The following is a 6,452-nucleotide window of genomic DNA, read 5'->3' on the forward strand; positions in this document are numbered from 1 at the left end:
CGATTTATACAATGGAAAAACTGTTCTATTTATTTTGTGTTTTATGTTTCGCGCGTTGACTTCTAAGGCCCTAACTATTCGATCTGGTGGAGCATCGCCCTAGGGTGAAGCCTAGGTTGCCCGGAAATTAGAAATGTTCATAACTTTCATACTGGTTGCAATTATTCGTTTTATACGATGGAAAAACTGTTGTATTTATACTGTATTTTATGCTTCTGACGTTGACTTCTAACGCACTATCTATTCGATCTGGTGGAGCAACGCCCTAGAGTGACGCCTAGGTTGCCCGGAACGTAGAAATGACCATACCTTTCACACTGGTTGCTATTGTTCCTGTTATACGATGGAAAAGCTGTTGTATTTATATTGTATTTTATGCTTCTGGCGTTGACTTCTGAGGCCCTAACTATTCAATCTGTCGGAGTAACGCCCTAGGGTGAATCCTAGGTTGCCCGGTAAGTAGAAATGACCATAACTTTCATACTGGTGGTATTATCCGTTTTATACGATGGAAAAACTGTTGTATTTATATTGTATTTTATGCTTCTGGCGTTCAATTCTTAGGCCTTAACTATTCGATCTGGTGGAACAACGCACTAGGGTGAAGCCTAGGTTGCCCGGAACGTAGAAAAGACCATACCTTTCACACTGGTAGAAATTATTCGATTTATACAATGGGAAAACTGTTCTATTTATTTTGTGTTTTCTGTTTCGCGCGTTGACTTCTAAGGCCCTAACTATTGGATCTGGTGGAGCATCGGCCTAGGGTGAAGCCTAGGTTGCCCGGAAAGTAGAAATGTCCATAACTTTCATACTGGTTGCAATTATTCGTTTTATACGATGGAAAAACTGTTGCATTTATACTGTATTTTACGCTTCTGACGTTGACTTCTAACGCACTATCTATTCGATCTGGTGGAGCAACGCCCTAGAGTGACGCCTAGGTTGCCCGGAACGTAGAAATGACCATACCTTTCACACTGGTTGCTATTGTTCCTGTTATACGATGGAAAAGCTGTTGTATATATATTGTACCTTATGCTTCTGGCGTTGACTTCTAAGGCCCTAACTATTCGATCTGGTGGAGCAACGCCCTAGGGTGAAGCCTAGGTTGCCCGGATAGTAGAAATGACCATAACTTTCATAGTGGTTGCAATTATTCGTTTTAAACGATGGAAAAACTGTTGTATTTCTATTGTATTTTATGCTTCGCGCGTTGACTTCTAAGGCCCTAACCTTTCGATCTGGTGGAGCAACGCCCTAGAGTGACGCCTAGGTTGCCCGGAACGTAGAAATGACCATTCCTTTCACACTGGTTGCTATTGTTCCTGTTATACGATGGAAAAGCTGTTGTATATATATTGTACCTTATGCTTCTGGCGTTGACTTCTAAGGCCCTAACTATTCGATCTGGTGGAGCAACGCCCTAGGGTGAAGCCTAGGTTGCCCGGATAGTAGAAATGACCATAACTTTCATAGTGGTTGCAATTATTCGTTTTAAACGATGGAAAAACTGTTGTATTTCTATTGTATTTTATGCTTCGCGCGTTGACTTCTAAGGCCCTAACCTTTCGATCTGGTGGAGCAACGCCCTAGAGTGACGCCTAGGTTGCCCGGAACGTAGAAATGACCATACCTTTCACACTGGTTGCTATTGTTCCTGTTATACGATGGAAAAGCTGTTGTATATATATTGTACCTTATGCTTCTGGCGTTGACTTCTAAGGCCCTAACTATTCGATCTGGTTGAACAACGCCCTAGGGTGAAGCCTAGGTTGCCCGGATAGTAGAAATGACCATAACCTTCATAGTGGTTGCAATTATTCGTTTTATACGATGGAAAAGCTGTTGTATTTCTATTGTATTTTATGCTTCGCGCGTTGACTTCTAAGGCCCTAACCTTTCGATCTGGTGGAGCAACGCCCTAGGGTGAAGCATAGGCTGCCCGGAAAGTTGAAATGACTATAACATTCATACTGGTTGCAATTATTCGCTTTATACGATGGAAAAACTGTTGTATTTATATTGTATTTTATGCTCCTGGCGCTGACTTCTGAGGCCCTAACTATTCAATCTGCTGCAGCAACGCCCTAGGGTGAAGCATAGGCTGCCCGGAAAGTTGAAATGACTATAACATTCATACTGGTTGCAATTATTCGTTTTATACGATGGAAAAACTGTTCTATTTATTTTGTATTTTATGCTTCGCGCGTTGACTTCTAAGGCCCTAACCTTTCGATCTGGTGGAGCAACGCCCTAGAGTGAAGCGTAGGTGGCTCGGAACGTAGAAATAACCATTACTTTAACACTGGTTGCAATTATTGATGTTATAGGATGGAAAAACTGTTTTATTTATTTTGTATTTTATGCTTCGGGCGTTGACTTCTAAGGCCCTAACTATTCGATCTGGTGGAGCAACGCCCTAGAGTGAAGCCTAGGTTGTCCGGAACGTAGAAATGACCATAACTTTCAAACTGGTTGCAATTATTCCTGTTATACGATGGAAAAACTGTTATATTTATATTGTATTTTATGCTTCTGGCGTTGACTTCTGAGGCCCTAACTATACAAACTGTTGGAGCAACGCCCTATGGTGAATCCTAGGTCGTCCGGTAAGTAGAAATGACCATAACTTTCATACTGGTGGCATTATCCGTTTTATACGATGGAAAAACTGTTGTATTTATATTGTATTTTATGCTTCTGGCGTTCACTTCTTAGGCCTTAACTATTCGATCTGGTGGAACAACGCACTAGGGTGAAGCCTAGGTTGCCCGGAACATAGAAAAGGCCATACCTTTCACACTGGTAGAAATTATTCGATTTATACAATGGAAAAACTGTTCTATTTATTTTGTGTTTTATGTTTCGCGCGTTGACTTCTAAGGCCCTAACTATTCGATCTGGTGGAGCATCGCCCTAGGGTGAAGCCTAGGTTGCCCGGAAATTAGAAATGTTCATAACTTTCATACTGGTTGCAATTATTCGTTTTATACGATGGAAAAACTGTTGTATTTATACTGTATTTTATGCTTCTGACGTTGACTTCTAACGCACTATCTATTCGATCTGGTGGAGCAACGCCCTAGAGTGACGCCTAGGTTGCCCGGAACGTAGAAATGACCATACCTTTCACACTGGTTGCTATTGTTCCTGTTATACGATGGAAAAGCTGTTGTATTTATATTGTATTTTATGCTTCTGGCGTTGACTTCTGAGGCCCTAACTATTCAATCTGTCGGAGTAACGCCCTAGGGTGAATCCTAGGTTGCCCGGTAAGTAGAAATGACCATAACTTTCATACTGGTGGTATTATCCGTTTTATACGATGGAAAAACTGTTGTATTTATATTGTATTTTATGCTTCTGGCGTTCAATTCTTAGGCCTTAACTATTCGATCTGGTGGAACAACGCACTAGGGTGAAGCCTAGGTTGCCCGGAACGTAGAAAAGACCATACCTTTCACACTGGTAGAAATTATTCGATTTATACAATGGGAAAACTGTTCTATTTATTTTGTGTTTTCTGTTTCGCGCGTTGACTTCTAAGGCCCTAACTATTGGATCTGGTGGAGCATCGGCCTAGGGTGAAGCCTAGGTTGCCCGGAAAGTAGAAATGTCCATAACTTTCATACTGGTTGCAATTATTCGTTTTATACGATGGAAAAACTGTTGCATTTATACTGTATTTTACGCTTCTGACGTTGACTTCTAACGCACTATCTATTCGATCTGGTGGAGCAACGCCCTAGAGTGACGCCTAGGTTGCCCGGAACGTAGAAATGACCATACCTTTCACACTGGTTGCTATTGTTCCTGTTATACGATGGAAAAGCTGTTGTATATATATTGTACCTTATGCTTCTGGCGTTGACTTCTAAGGCCCTAACTATTCGATCTGGTGGAGCAACGCCCTAGGGTGAAGCCTAGGTTGCCCGGATAGTAGAAATGACCATAACTTTCATAGTGGTTGCAATTATTCGTTTTAAACGATGGAAAAACTGTTGTATTTCTATTGTATTTTATGCTTCGCGCGTTGACTTCTAAGGCCCTAACCTTTCGATCTGGTGGAGCAACGCCCTAGAGTGACGCCTAGGTTGCCCGGAACGTAGAAATGACCATTCCTTTCACACTGGTTGCTATTGTTCCTGTTATACGATGGAAAAGCTGTTGTATATATATTGTACCTTATGCTTCTGGCGTTGACTTCTAAGGCCCTAACTATTCGATCTGGTGGAGCAACGCCCTAGGGTGAAGCCTAGGTTGCCCGGATAGTAGAAATGACCATAACTTTCATAGTGGTTGCAATTATTCGTTTTAAACGATGGAAAAACTGTTGTATTTCTATTGTATTTTATGCTTCGCGCGTTGACTTCTAAGGCCCTAACCTTTCGATCTGGTGGAGCAACGCCCTAGAGTGACGCCTAGGTTGCCCGGAACGTAGAAATGACCATACCTTTCACACTGGTTGCTATTGTTCCTGTTATACGATGGAAAAGCTGTTGTATATATATTGTACCTTATGCTTCTGGCGTTGACTTCTAAGGCCCTAACTATTCGATCTGGTTGAACAACGCCCTAGGGTGAAGCCTAGGTTGCCCGGATAGTAGAAATGACCATAACCTTCATAGTGGTTGCAATTATTCGTTTTATACGATGGAAAAGCTGTTGTATTTCTATTGTATTTTATGCTTCGCGCGTTGACTTCTAAGGCCCTAACCTTTCGATCTGGTGGAGCAACGCCCTAGGGTGAAGCATAGGCTGCCCGGAAAGTTGAAATGACTATAACATTCATACTGGTTGCAATTATTCGCTTTATACGATGGAAAAACTGTTGTATTTATATTGTATTTTATGCTCCTGGCGCTGACTTCTGAGGCCCTAACTATTCAATCTGCTGCAGCAACGCCCTAGGGTGAAGCATAGGCTGCCCGGAAAGTTGAAATGACTATAACATTCATACTGGTTGCAATTATTCGTTTTATACGATGGAAAAACTGTTCTATTTATTTTGTATTTTATGCTTCGCGCGTTGACTTCTAAGGCCCTAACCTTTCGATCTGGTGGAGCAACGCCCTAGAGTGAAGCGTAGGTGGCTCGGAACGTAGAAATAACCATTACTTTAACACTGGTTGCAATTATTGATGTTATAGGATGGAAAAACTGTTTTATTTATTTTGTATTTTATGCTTCGGGCGTTGACTTCTAAGGCCCTAACTATTCGATCTGGTGGAGCAACGCCCTAGAGTGAAGCCTAGGTTGTCCGGAACGTAGAAATGACCATAACTTTCACACTGGTTGCTACCATTCGTTTTATACGATGGAATAACTGCTGTATCTATATTGTATTTCATGCTTCTGGCGTTGACTTCTAAGGCACTAACTGTTCGATCTGGTGGAGCAACGCCCTAGAGTGAAGCCTAGGTTGCCCGGAACATAGAAATGACCATAACCTTCAGACTGGTGGCTATTATTCGTCTTATTCGATGGAAAAACTGTTATATTTATAAATACCTTATGCTTCTGGCGTTTACTTCTAAGGCCCTAACTATTCGATCTGGTGGAGCAACGCCCTAGGGTGAAGCCTAGGTTGCCCGGAAAGCAGAAATGACCATAACTTTCAAACTGGTTGCAATTATTCCTGTTATACGATGGAAAAACTGTTATATTTATATTGTATTTTATGCTTCTGGCGTTGACTTCTGAGGCCCTAACTATACAAACTGTTGGAGCAACGCCCTATGGTGAATCCTAGGTCGTCCGGTAAGTAGAAATGACCATAACTTTCATACTGGTGGCATTATCCGTTTTATACGATGGAAAAACTGTTGTATTTATATTGTATTTTATGCTTCTGGCGTTCACTTCTTAGGCCTTAACTATTCGATCTGGTGGAACAACGCACTAGGGTGAAGCCTAGGTTGCCCGGAACATAGAAAAGGCCATACCTTTCACACTGGTAGAAATTATTCGATTTATACAATGGAAAAACTGTTCTATTTATTTTGTGTTTTATGTTTCGCGCGTTGACTTCTAAGGCCCTAACTATTCGATCTGGTGGAGCATCGCCCTAGGGTGAAGCCTAGGTTGCCCGGAAATTAGAAATGTTCATAACTTTCATACTGGTTGCAATTATTCGTTTTATACGATGGAAAAACTGTTGTATTTATACTGTATTTTATGCTTCTGACGTTGACTTCTAACGCACTATCTATTCGATCTGGTGGAGCAACGCCCTAGAGTGACGCCTAGGTTGCCCGGAACGTAGAAATGACCATACCTTTCACACTGGTTGCTATTGTTCCTGTTATACGATGGAAAAGCTGTTGTATTTATATTGTATTTTATGCTTCTGGCGTTGACTTCTGAGGCCCTAACTATTCAATCTGTCGGAGTAACGCCCTAGGGTGAATCCTAGGTTGCCCGGTAAGTAGAAATGACCATAACTTTCA

The sequence above is a fragment of the Calliopsis andreniformis genome, unplaced genomic scaffold (assembly GCF_051401765.1).
Source record: "Calliopsis andreniformis isolate RMS-2024a unplaced genomic scaffold, iyCalAndr_principal scaffold0019, whole genome shotgun sequence".
NCBI lineage: Eukaryota > Metazoa > Arthropoda > Insecta > Hymenoptera > Andrenidae > Calliopsis > Calliopsis andreniformis.